Source organism: Schistocerca americana, chromosome 3, assembly GCF_021461395.2.
Source record: "Schistocerca americana isolate TAMUIC-IGC-003095 chromosome 3, iqSchAmer2.1, whole genome shotgun sequence".
NCBI classification, from domain to species: domain Eukaryota; kingdom Metazoa; phylum Arthropoda; class Insecta; order Orthoptera; family Acrididae; genus Schistocerca; species Schistocerca americana.
Genome location: NC_060121.1, coordinates 427,398,056 through 427,412,400, shown reverse-complemented (window position 1 = coordinate 427,412,400; position 14,345 = coordinate 427,398,056). Strand labels below are relative to the sequence as shown.

The 14,345-nt window shown below is 43.2% G+C and overlaps 1 protein-coding gene and 1 pseudogene across 1 annotated transcript in view; one reads left to right on the top strand and one right to left on the bottom strand.

The window, feature by feature from the left end:
• The window catches only part of LOC124607262 (solute carrier family 22 member 7-like), a 134,297-nt gene that overhangs the window by 80,387 nt on the left and 39,565 nt on the right, over positions 1-14,345 (bottom strand). The gene's annotated exons all lie outside the window — the stretch shown is intronic.
• On the top strand, positions 11,768-11,885 carry LOC124607742 (annotated as a pseudogene).

Below are 14,345 nucleotides of genomic sequence, written 5' to 3'. Positions count from 1 at the left end.
AGGACAGCACAAACCCCAGACTGTCATGGAGTTCAAATGAGGTGAGCTGAGGGCCACAATATAGGTCCTACTCACCAAATCCATCTTTGACCATATCGGCGCGCTAGATGTCGTCTCACCATAGAACCGTACTGTGCCGGTGCTCCATCACGCATGAACCACATCCTCTGCTGTTGTTCTAAGGGAATAACCACAGGCAATCAAATGGCTCTGAGCACTATGCGACTTAACTTCTGAGATCATCAGTCACCTAGAACTTAGAACTAATTAAACCTAACTAACCTAAGGACATCACACACATCCATGCCCGAGGCAGGATTCGAACCTGCTACCGTAGCGGTCGCTCAGTTCCAGACTGTAGCGCCTAGAAAAGCACGCCCACTCCGGCCGGCTTAGCTCAGGCAATCCCGCAAGATGATATCGCAGAAAGTGAAGGTAATTCCGTCCATTGAGTTTATCTGGTAACAGTGAGAAAATTGCGTAGTGCCCCTAAACACAAATTCAATGACAAATGCTGCTGATGTGAAGATTCATGCTCAGCATGTGCGTTAGGATCTAGATGACTTCAAAGGTGAGGACTGTGATAATTAAAGGCAATATCAAGAGTGAACCCAGCTTCATCTGTAAATAAAATGTTATTGTCAAACATAGGCTTGCCCATAGCTTGTCGCTGCATCCACTGACAGAACGTTAGTCGAGGACCAACGTCCGCGTCACAAAGAGTCAATGGAGGTGGTGAGGGTACACTGCATTTTGATGTATTATGCTCCAAATGCTTCTGTGACTCATTCTAGGAATTTGTGTGGCAAGTCGAGATTCCTGGAGAATGTTTGACTGTTCCCAGCACTGCATCTTCAAGCACAAGTGTAATTCATGCAGCCTTACTCGCTCTCACACTATGGGCAAAGCTGCCAGTTTATCGGTGGCGTTGATGCATCCGACTCTCGGGGTTCCCTCTCGCAGGGTATACTTCATGATACAAGCGTGCAGCCTCCAGTACAATGCCGTTAGCCGCACCATACATGAAATGTGTATCCACATATTCGTCGATACTGTAATGTTTCATGTTACGACCAACACTCGTGCAACACAGTTGACGCTCCACAAAAAACTGACAGGAGTTGCACCCTGACTGTGTACTAGAATGTCGCACTCGTTTTGTTTACAGCGCCATTGGTCGAAACCGTAAACAAAGACCACGCGAAGTTCACACAGAAATAGGTCAGCAGTGACTAGTAACCAAAATGTCGCCATTATCTCGTAAACATTTCACTTGCGGATATCTGCTGGGAAATTTTTACTTCTACTAATGTGCGCTTTCCGTTCAAGCCATTAATTATGATACATCCTGCATACCGACATAAATTTGTAAGATAGCCCATGACTCTGAAGGTGCTGATGGAAGAAGTTTCTGTTTCACATTCACACAACACTCTGACTTCACTCTAAATACACAAAAGATTGTGGCGTAGAACATTAATGAGTTGAAGTATGCTAGCAATTCCATATGGAGGTAAATGTAATGAGAGAGGTTTCGTAGCGCAAATCGGGTAGGATTGATACACTGACGAAAAAGAATCGCAAAATCAATAAAGGCTTGTGCGATAAAAACGAAAGTTGGTAAGCGTGTTTTGACATCTTAAAGATGATGTCCACTCCAGTTCCTATCCTTAAGAGGATGCAAATCAGGTTTACTTTAAATCCACGCTCTAACGGCCGTGAATATTGATACCTTTCATAAGGGATGTGCTGAGTTGATGTTACTCAAGATTGCCCTTAAGGTGGGTAGGACGTCAAACGAGACGACTTGGAGCAGGAGAGACACGACAGGAATTTTTAATTTCCAGTGTCTATACTTTTAAAAATAACTTCATAAAACTATATCAGAATGACCAGAAAGGATTCAGGATTTACACTTATAGTGGTGGAAGTACAAAAATATAAGAAAATAATTTATTTTTTTTACATTTGTTTAAAAATGGTTCAAATGGCTCTGAGCACTATGGGACTTAACTTCTGAGGTCATCAATCCCCTAGAACTTAGAACTACTTAAACCTAACTAACTAACCTAAGAACATCACACACATCCATGTCCGAGGCAGGATTCGAACCTGCGACCATAGCGGTCGCGAGGTACCAGACTGTAGCGCCTAGAACCACTCGGCCACACCGGCCGGCTTTACATTTGTATTTCACCTTTTTTTCACTTACCATTGACTTCATTTGTTGCTATAGGTACACTTTTCTTCATAAGTAAGGGATATTCTTCAATGAATTTTGCACAGCATAAAAACCATACTTACAGGTGTATGAAACGGTAGAATTTTCCAAATCTATTAAAAACTGTGGTAAAATCTGAGATAATTAACTATAATATTTGAGATTTTTTTCTAAACATGAAGTTTAAAATGTAACAGCACATTCATTTTTTCATAAATTAAATAATTTCTAGAGCTTCATACACCTGTAAGTATGGTTTGTATGCTGTGCAAAATTCATCGAAGAATCTCTCTTACTTATGAAGAAACGTGTACCTATAGCAACAAACGCAGCCAACAGAAGTGAAAAAATGATGAACTTCCACATGTAAAAAAAAAATTTCGTTATTTTTTTGAATTTCCACTGCTATGATTGTGAATCCTGAATCCTTCCTGGTCATGCTGACAAAGTTTTATGAATTTATTCGTAAAAGTATAGACAGTGCAAATTAAAATGTCCTGTGGTGTCTCTTCCGCTCCAAGACGGCCCGTTTGACGTCCTACCCCCCTTAAGGCAACAAAGACGCCGTTATCAGCATCTCACGGAGTTTAAATGGGGTCTTGTAATTGTGCTGCGAAAAGCTGGAAGTTCTTTCTCCAACAACACAGGAAGACTTTGCAGAAATGTAGTCACCGAACATGACTGCTGGCAGCGGTGGTCATGAAAATGTACGGGTGGAAGAAAACCGGACTCCAGGTGGCCAGAGAGGGAAGGCCATCGTGTTCGGCGTATGGATCTGGCGCATCGTTCTGCCTCTGCAGTAGCAATTTGAGGAGCACTCTCGTGGTTACCCCACACACCCTGACGGCAAATTTGTACGTCGATCTACTGGTTCGACCTATTTGTGTTCGGCTTGTTGTGCTGCCATTCATAAATAGTATTCCAGAGGGTGTTTTCCCACAGGATAACTCTCACTCACATACCGCTTTTGTAGCACAACAGCTCTACAAAGTGTCGACATGTTTCTTTGGCCAGAACGATCACCATGTCTGTCTCCAATCAAGCACACATGGGACTAATTGAAGGCCTTCAGTTAGTTGCATGGACGGAACATACTTCCCTGAATTTTGAAGCAACTAAGGAACTACGGAAAAGAGAAAATATGACGAACATTAACTGCCCCCGTATTGACCAACCAAGTTCAACACGCTCTGCGTCCCACAGGCTGACACCAACACCTGTACAACACAATGCATTCAACATTTGGCGATTACACCGGTTACTAATTTCTCAGCATTTCAAATTTTCAATGGTTTCTCTCACGCTTACGTTAACCTGTCATCCTGCAATGTTAATCCTCACATTCGGGAGGACGACGGTTCAATCCAGTCTCCAGCCATCCTGATTTAGGTTTTCCTAAATCGTTTCAGGCAAATGCCGGGATGGTTCCTTTGAAAGCGCACGGCCGATTTCCTTACCCATCCTTCCCTATCCCGAGCTTGTGCTCCGTCTCTAATGACCTCGTTGTCGACGGGACGTAAAAAAAAAAAAACACGAAAAACTGCAATGTTAATCACTTAAATATGTTACCTAGGCAAATGTATTACCGGAACTTCACTACTCTGCTTTAATCATTTACTAGTGTTGCGACTTTCTTTCCGTCGGTTTAATTTTGTTAAGTTCTCAAGCGTTTCTTTTACTACTGTTTGCCATGGGGTAATTGTTCTCATCTTCTCTGTTACCGAAATATAAGCATCCGGTTTCTTATTTCAATCTATACAATTATTGGACCTCCTGAAGACATGTGTGATTTTTATAAACAAGAGCGTGCTGAAAAGCAATGCCTCCAAAATTTTTATTCTGTTTTCAATATTGATTGAGACACTACATGTCATGCATATTACTCGGTCGACTCGCTGAAGCTAGTTGTAACCATCTGCCCAATTGTAGCAAGTGACATGGCGACCTGTAATATAACTGCTGTATGTAGGACAATGAGAGCCGACCGTTGGAGCGAGCGGTTCTAGGCGCTACAGTCTGGATCCGCGCGAGTGCTACAGTCGTAGATTCGAATCCTGCCTCGGGCATGGATGTGTGTGATGTCCTTAGGTTAGTTAGGTTTAATTAGTTCCAAGTTTTAGGGGACTGATGACCTCAGAAGTTAAGTCCCATAGTGCTCAGGGCCATTTGAACCATTTTTTTAGGACAATGAGAAACAGCGTGCTGTAATCGAGTTTCTAACCGCAGAATATGTACCTCCAATTGAAAATCAGAGAAGAATGGAAACTGCGTAGAATGATGATCGTATCGACATTAGTAACTTGAGACTTTGTGTTGTTCGTGCTCGTAGTGAAGGAAACGGTGGTGCTATTGTCAACGTATGTGATAGAACTCTGGATAGACGGCCGCCTATGACAGCCGAGAAGACTCGTCGGAATTGGGATGCTGCGTTCATCAGAGAAAATCGTCGGCTAACACAGACATAGCTCTCATGTGAGTGGCCGCGCGGGGTAGCCCTGCGGTCTCGGGCGCCTTTTCACGGCCCCCACGGCTGCCCCCGTCGGAGGTTCGAGTCCTCCCTCGGGTACGGGTGCGTGTGTGTTGTCCTCAGCGTAAGTTAGTTTAAGGAAGGTTAAGTAGTGCGCAAGCTTAAGGACTGATGACCTCAGAAGTTTGGGCCCATAAGACCATATCACAAATTTCCAATTTTTTTTTCCCCTCATGTGAGTGTGCCACAACACGAGAACGTGTACAAGCCATCATTGCAGTAAAGCGATACAGAAAAGTATGCAAAGCAGCTGCCTCAGATGCTCACACCTGGAATGCAATAGAGGAGATCCGACATCTAACAATTGCTTTTATATATATATACTAAGATGGTATCTGTTCTTTTGGACATGTCCGAAACAACTGATACCATCTTAGTATATATATAGTTAAGGCTCACCGGCCACTTGACCATCTTCTTCATCTGTGCGAATGCACAAACAGTGCCCGAACTCTTACGGGAATCGGCAACGCGCCGCGAGTAATATGTATAATGGGCGGGGGCACTACGAATGTGGGTTTCGCGGGAGGCTTGCCAGGGATAAATCCCTGCAGTCGCGCTATCCTCTGTGTCCTCGGTGGCTCAGATGGGCGCCGGCACGTTAGCTCAGCGTGTTCGGTCAGAGGGTTAGCTGCCCTCTGTAATAAAAAAACTGAGTTGACCGCTCAACGACGAACTTAAACGGGTGTCCGCCCCGAGCATATATATAAAAAAAAAAAAAAAAAAAAAAGATAGAGCGTCTGCCACGTAAGCAGGAGATTCCGGGTTCGAGTCCCGGTCGGGGGCACACATTTTCATCTGTACCGGTTGACGTATGTCAACGCCTGTAAGCAGCTAAGGGTGTTCATTTCATTGTAATTGCTTTTATGTTTTGAGAGCGATGATGATGCCTCCTTAACAACACTGTGACAGGTGGTTACAGCTAGGTTAACCATTATGACACAGAACGCAAGAGAGAGTGATTGGAGTTCCGCCATAAAGGATCACCGACGCCAAAACGCTGAAACCATGCCATTGGCAGACAAATTCACGCGCCCACATAGTTCTGGGGTGTTCAAAGTAAGATGCATTTGGAATTCATACCTAAAGCCATCACCGTGAATTGTGCAAGATATTGCGAGGCCCACGGAAAGCACGAATGCGAAGAGTTCGCCCACATGTGGAGAACCCGCTCCTTCAGCATGATAATGCGAGGCCACACATGAGCGCTGCGTCATCTGCAACAGTCTGACACCTTCATCGATCATCGTCCTTACGGTTCCGACTTGGCCTCATTCGGTTTCTACCTGGTTCCAAAATGTGAAAAACAATTTCGAGGACCAATTTGTTAGTGATGAAGCGGTGCAAGCAGATGTGAGGCTGTCGCTCCATCAACAACATCAAACATTCTACTGTGAAGGTATCAACAAACTGGTCTTTAGTTGGGAGAAATATGTTCGTCACCAAGATGACTATATTCAGAATTAAATACACAGACGTGAAGAATAAAGGTGTAGAAAGTTAATAAAGTTTGCTTCATTTAAGAAACTTTGAGAGTTTTCACATAAAAAAATTCGGAGGCGTTACTTATCAGCACTCCGTCAAATGGTTCAAATGGCTCTGAGCACTATGGGACTTAACTACTCTGGTCATCAGTCTCCTAGAACTTAGAACTACTTAAACCTAACTAACCTAAGGACATCACACACATCCATGCCCGAGGCAGGATTCGAACCTGCGACCGCAGCGGTCGCGCGGTTCCAGACTGTAGCGCCTAGAACCGCTCGGCCACTCTGGCCGGCAGCACACCCATGCATGTCAATAAATTCAGCAATGAATTCGCCGAAGCATTGACGCCTTTCAACCATTATGGAATTCACTCAGTTGGAAATGACCAGAAATACTAGACTGAACAAATAACTGACTAAAACACGTACCGTGCTTCAGTCATCGGCGATCTCCTCTCCACAGGCTACGATTTCTCTGAGCAGATGTCATTTACGTTCACAGATATGAGCAGTTTTGCCTAAACCTCCAACTTCAACCTCCTGGTTTGTGCACATCTCACATCTGTGCAAATCCATACGCTACAATGTGTCTGCGCTGATGTGATACGTGGGGCAGCTAACAGCGCAGCAATGACAAATACACTGTCTCAAGTCAAAAATCACCACTGAATGTACAAATGCATTCAACGAAATGCTATGGCACATTTCAAGTGCAACTGAAAACAATTCGCTTATCTACGGCCTCAATGGGCAGCCGAAACTGTGTCAACACATTTTCTTATAATATGTAAATTTAATCAGTATTTTTTCAGTTTAGTATGAAAATTATTTTTTTAGTATTGTAAATATTTTATTTGTTTAATAATTAGTAGTGGAAAAGTTTGAGAATTGTTCTCGATCGTAGTATCAAACGTCAGCTGAAAAATAATATACGAGTTCTGAAAGATTTTCCAACACCAAATGCTGACTGGAAGTATCCTGAATGAGAAGGAGAACATAGAAACTGTCAAAGAAACATGCAACACCCTCAAAACTGGGTTCAGTGGAACTAGGGTATAGCATGTGGATAGTGACCGGTTGTAACGATATTGATTTATTTGTCACGGTCTCTGGATGCCAGTCTGTGCGCCGTTTTAGCTCTGCAGACAGTTGTAAGTAGGCTGTTTAGGTTTTTATGTCGGTAACGCCACGTAGCGCTCTGTATGAAAATCACTGACTGTGCTGTTTGCAGTGTTTGGCTGCTTTGCATCGTTGGAATATTCGCCATTATAGTGCAGGGCAGTTGGATGTGAACAGCGCGTGGCGTTGCGCAGTTGGAGGTGAGCCACCAGCTGTGGTGGGTGTGGGGAGAGAAATGGCAGAATTTGGAGAGCGGACGATCTGGACGTGTGTCCATCAGAAAGAGTAAATCTGTAATATATATATATATATATATATATATATATATATATATATATATATATATATAAATATATATGATGACTTTGGAACATTATTAAAGTGAATACATTGTTTGTTCTCTATCAAAATCTTTCATTTGCTGACTATGCCTATCAGTAGTTAGTGCCTTCAGTAGTTAGAATCTTTTATTTAGCTGGCAGTATTGGCGCTCGCTGTATTGCAGCAGTTCGAGTAACGAAGATTTTTGTGAGGTAAGTGATTCATGAAAGTTATAGGTTATTGTTAGTCAGGGCCATTCTTTTGTACGAATTTTTGAAAGACCGATTGCGTTGCGCTAAAAATATTGTGCGTCAGTTTAGTGTTGATCAGAATAAGTAAAGAGAGTAATGTCTGGGTACGTTCAGTTTTTCTCAGCTGTTTGAAAATCAAATAACGTAGAGGTTTATCAGCACAGTAATTCATAAATTTTGCTAAGGGGACGTCTCACAGTAACTGTGCTGAGATTAGACGAGAGCAGTGTGTGCAACAGTCATTCTAAGGGAGAACCGTCCCCATCGACGAGTACGAACTCTCGTTGAACAACGTCAACCATATGAACAGAGTTGCGTTGTTGGTCTGCAGGAAGCTGGCTGGACATATCGACGGGCTGCTGCACATGTTGGGCATAATGTATCGGTGGCGTGACGCCGATTTCAAGAGCTGTTAATGGAAGATTCTCGCACCCACAGACCAGGTTCTGGACGGCAGACAGTAACTGTGTTGCGATTAGAAATCGACTCATTGTGAGAGCAGCAGAGGCCGACCGAATATCTTCAAGGGAAGAAATTTGGGCACGTGATGCACTTGGCGTGCCACGAAGAGCCATTTGGAACTGTGTCTTGCAGCAAGACTAAGGTAATGTGTGTCTAGCCAGGCAACCTCAGGCACCACGACACCGCAAGCACGGTTAGCTGGGGCCGTGAAAGGGTCGACTGATGAGTAGAAAGCCACTCTGTACTCTTCAATGATTGGAATAAATAGCTTTTGTCTGTACGTGAGAGATGGACGTATCCAGCATAGACCTGGTGAGCTGTCTATTCCAGAGTGCATTCGTCCAGGGCAAACAGCTCCCATCCTGGATTCAAGGGATGGGCGTCTATTAGTTACAACTCGTAATCACATTAGTTGCTTCACCATGATAAAGTAACCAGTGCCCGCTAAACTGCACAGATTGTTTTCCCCATGTTTCTAAGAATACTTCGTCAGGCGACGTGATTCTTCAGCAGGACAAAGCACGACCTCTTAAGGCTGATGCGAAGCAACGTGCTCTTCGAGGTGTACGACTGCGCTGGTCAGAAAGATCACTGGATCTCCGAAAATTTAACATGTATTGGGTATGGTGAAGCGGGAATTTACTCTTCTCAAGAGCCCGCTAGAACCACTGCCGAATTGTAACAAAAGGTGCTAGATGCTTGAGACAGTCTATCGCTGAATACGTTTCGTTTCGGGATCTTCACGGTAGTTTTCTTCGAGAACTGTCGCCAGAATGTGTGTGTGTGTGCGTGGTGGTGGTGGTGGTGGGGTGGGGTGGGGGGGGGGGGGTGCGGGGCGGGGATACAATGTGTACTGATGTGACTGCTTAGACACCAATTAATGTATGATTCATTTGCTCTGAATTTGTTACCATATAGTCACACAGTCATGAGCCGCCTGTCACATTATCAATAAAATGGCTTTGTCGTTGGGGGTGTCCCGTTTTTTCCCGGAGCGTAAGATAACCTGCAAGTAACAGCAAATGTTCCGTCAGTGGTGGTGAGCCTATTTCCTGAAACATCACACCCTGCCTCCAAACGGTACTCCGCCAGTCACAGTCGGGTCTCGTACCTCTCCTAGAGAGTGGTGACGTGTCTCAGCCCAAGTTAATGGAGAGATTTGATAATTCACAAATGGTCTCTGTGAGGGCGCTGACTTCGGATAAGGAACTAGGATCAGGAACTAGCTGGGGATCAAGATTACTGAACCGGTAGTTTTCCACATGAACGACGACTACGTCGGTAGGCTTTCTAAGCGCTACAGCTTGGCGTTGCAGGTATTAATGAGTTGGAGAAGCCAACGCACTGTACACAGAAATTGTTTCTCACAGTTTCAACAGAATTTTGAGAGTAAAATTGAGGTAAGGAAGTTTACAATGGCGCTATTTTCTCTTTATTTCATCTACATTACTAAAATTCATTCAAGATAAAGGTAAATATCTTTATGTTCAAACAAAAAAAATTCAAGTCATGTATCGATGCTTCCTATTGTGTTTGCGTGAATGTTGTTGACAACCATGCAGCAGTACTATTCGTCGCTTGGAGAGCGCGCAAAATCTAAATGCATTTCAGTGTAATTGTCTTCCTACGTATAAATTGCCCATTCAGAGTGTATAAAATGTCGTCAAATGTTTTGAATATCATGTGGGAAGATATTCTAATTATTAATACAATGTTTAAAAACCATTATTATTTATAGTAATTATATTCAAAAGATTCACTTTTTTAAATAATCAAGCTAAGTTAACTGTTGCAAGCGTCAAAGAAATTTTAAAACTAAGCTATGAGACTTGTATTATAATAATAAATTATTAATCGCATTCTGAGTCTTTTTTTCTTTTGTTTTAATTTAATTTTATTTTTTTATTTATTTATTCATTTATTTTTTACTTGCAGAATCAGGGAAATTATACTGAAGAAGATTTGGAGAGGGTAGGTACTGCTGTAAAGAACGGAGGGCTATCGATAAGGCAGGCTGCGAGGACATATGGAATCAGTGCCATTTGATACTATTCGGAGGAGAGTGAATAGAGCTGTTCATTTAGGAAACAAGAGACCTGGACCAAAACCTCTCCTCGGGGAAGAAGTTGAGCAACAAATTTCCGAAACTGTCGTAGAGCTGCAAGAAATGGGGCATAGTTTGAGCAGAAATGCTCAAAACTGCAGGAGAAGTGGATGCTAAGGGAGCGGTCAAAGTTTTGAAAAATGACTTCCTGTCCAAACGATGGTACAAGAGTTTCATGATGCGGAAGAATTTAACACTTCGGCAATCAGAAAATCTTTCTGCCGCCTGCTCCGGCATGGAAACAGAAAATGCTAATGAGGAGATCTTAGAAAAGCTGACGGGTACATTTCAGGAACTCCGTGTAACAGGCTGCGACATTTTCAACGTTGACGAAACTGGAGTATCGATGGTCAATAAAAGTGGGAAAATTGTTGCTCGAAAAGGCTGCAAAACAATGGTGATAAGAGAAAGTGGTGGAAGAAGTGAAAACATAACGCTTGTGGTCGCTACATATGCTACAGGAACTGTAGTTCTATCACCAATGGTCATTTACACAGGATGCAGGTTAATCGAGGACCTCTTGAACGGAGCTCCGGAAGATGTCATTTTTGCCACTTCACCAAATGGATACACAGATTCCAAAAATTTTGCAGATCGTTCGTGAAATTCACTGTGAAAGTACCTCCCAAATGACCAATACCTGTGCTTCTAGACGGCCACGCTTCGAGTCTATCCTCATGTGTGACGTCACTTGAGTTCCAAAAGGAGTTCGAAGAAAAGGAAAAAAAATAGAGAAGAAGAAAAGAGAAGGAACATCTCGAAAGAGGAGACATGAAACGTCATCTGAAAGTTCAGAGAGCGATGGACGATCACACTGCCTGTGAAATATGTGGTGATGTGGTGGGACATACAGAGATGACTGCAATGGAGGAAGCTGGATCCTGCGCAATAAGTGCGAAGTGTGGTCTCACCAAACATGTCAGAATTCAGCAAACAATGTTTGATCAAAATACTTCACATGTGAAAACTGCAAATAGGTGTAGGTCTAACTTACAAAAGGCAACTTCATAAGATTGAGAACTATTGCATCTATAATATTGTTTGCGCATTGTAATTTTCTTTTCTGCATCCTTTGTCTATCGAGTTTCATTTTCATTCATATTCGTAGTTTTTATCCTCAATTAGTGCCGAGCACCAGATGTGGATCACACCGGACAGTTTCTCCAGAGAATATTTTAGCCATATACGCCGTCCACTGACTTACGTCTTATGACATATTTTACTAGCGTAAAGAAAGGGAACAATTTTCAGTAACTGGTCTAACTATGGACCATTGCCAACGGCCTTGCCGCAGTGATGACACCGGTTCCCGTCGGATCACCGAAGTTAAGCGCCGTCGGGCTGGTCTAGCACTTGGATGGGTGACCGTCCGGTCTGCCGAGCACTGTTGGCAAGCGGGGTGCACTCAGCCCTTGTGAGGCAAACTGAGGAGCTACTTTGACTGAGAAGTAGCGGCTCCGGTCACGAAAACTGACAACGGCTGGGAGAACGGTGTGCTGACCACGTGCCCCTCCGTATCCACATCCACTGACGCCCCTGAGCTGAGAGGACGACACGGCAGCCGGTCTGTACCGTTGGGCCTTCCAAGGCCTGTTCTGACAAAGTTCAGTTTAGTTTAGGTTAATTACGGACCAATGCGAGTACGTAAGTTTTTTTTAAGAAAAACCTGTACTCAGACCCCGTTAATATAAATTTATATTTTCCTTGATTACGGTGAATCAACTAATTAATACGTTGTACACAAAGCTTATTACGCCCCTTTACTTCCATTCGAGAAATATGAGTCGATATTTTGGTAGATCCAGAACTAGTTACTTTACCCTACTGCATGACAGGAAGTCCACAAAACCGTATGCGTTGGCTGGGGATGCTTACACTTTTCAGGCGAATTAAGACATTGCCGCCACAATCATCGAATTTTGTAAACATGTTGGTACTCCTGTAAGCATTTGTTACACTTTTGGCTTTTTTACAGATATTTTTGTGAAACGGCACAACATCAAGTGCTCCTGCAAAACATTCTCTGTGACACGGTAGCCTTTGAAAGCTCATTCCTAGACCGACAAACAGCGGGCGAACAATAGATCAAAACTGCACAGACGGATCGTTGCAAATGGAGCGGAAATTAAGTTACGTGGCGGAGTCTTGTGTTGGGTGTTTCATTTCATAAATAACTGCTGCAACAAGCGTGTTTGGAAGGGAAAGTCTCTATGACATGCTTTCACCAGATCTCGTTGTTTCTGTCGTAATTGTTACTATAGCTGCTGATCGGAAGGAGAGGCACGAACCCAAAAAATGTTGGTGCTTGTAAGTACATTTCCTATTGTATTTGTGATAAAACGAACGACGTTAATTAACTTTACTAATAAATGCTAAATAGGAATACATTTATACCAAAACTAAAAAGTGGTAGTTATGTACGAATAAACTTTTCTCAACAGACCGCATCACTTGGAAGTGACGTGGCTAGTTGAGAAGATTTTATTGATTCAGCAGCTTTTAACACCTTTACCATGTTTACCGTGTTCTTAGTTATGGCAAAGTACCTTATACGCCAAGTTAAATGAACTAATTCATCAGTGGCTAGAGCAATCCATCTTGATCCTCTCTTGTATAATGGACAAAGTACTGCTGTCTTACAGCTGTCGGGTAACGCCTCAGTCTTCCAGATGACCTGAATGTGTGTGCACAGCTCGGTTTGTAGCACACGTCTTCTATATTTTAACACTTCGACGTGGACCATGTCATCTCATGGCGCTTTATTGCTCTTCAACTTCCATATGGCGTTCACTATGTCCTCCACCGTGATATCAGTTTGTGTTATTTGTTTCTTTTTGGTTTTCACTGAAACATAGCTCTCGTTTCGGGCAGTAAAGTAGCTCACTGCAACGTTCTCTCCATCGCTCTAAGACTGATTCATCATCCACGATCATTTTCCATTTTTGTCACTGATGTACTGACTTCTTGTTTTGAACCCTTTTCCTGCCGTTTTTACATGTTCAAAGAATCTCTTACTGTCCGGATTTCGGCTATTCACTTCTAAATTTTCAAGAATTTCTCTTAGGTATTTTCTCTCTTCATTTCTCAGTACTCTTGAGGTCGTTCTGCGCGCTTCTGGATATGTTTGCTTCAGTGTTCCGTTATCTGTATCCTATAACCATAACTCAAGTGCTTTCTTCCTTCTCTTAACTAAATCTTCGTATTCCTCATTACCGAGCGAGGTGGCGCAGTGGATAGACTCTGGACTCGCATTCGGGACTTCAATCCCGCGTCCGGCCATCCTGAGTTAGGTTTTCCGTGATTTCCCTGAATCCTCCAGGCAAATGCCGGGATGGTTCCTTTGAAAAGGCACGGCCGACTTCCTTCCCCATCCTTCCCTAATCCGATGAGACCGATGACCTCGCTGTCTGGTCTCCTTCCCCAAACAACCCAAACCAACCCATTCCTCATTAAACGATCTACTTTATTGCTGTTTCTTCTTTCTGCACAGCGCGTTATTTACGCTTGTGCCTTCAGCGTGACATTCCTTCTCCACGTACTCTTCATTTTCTGAATTTTTTGGTACATCGAATTGGTTATTTATTTTTAACGCAAAATCTTTGCGTTTTTCCTCACTTTGTCGTTTTGGCACGTCAGACCCTGGGTTTCCAATTTTGTTTTCGCACCCAACCGGAACTTTTCCGAATCATGAAATGGTCAGTCCCACCGTGACGTGCTGGACCATATTTCACTATTTTCCTCTGCTGCATGTCTGTCATTAATTGATCTGTCTGACTGGCGGTTTTTCCATCAGTTGAGCACCTTGTTTCTAGATGAATTTCCTGTTCGGAATGTTGTCGAGCTGATAACCATG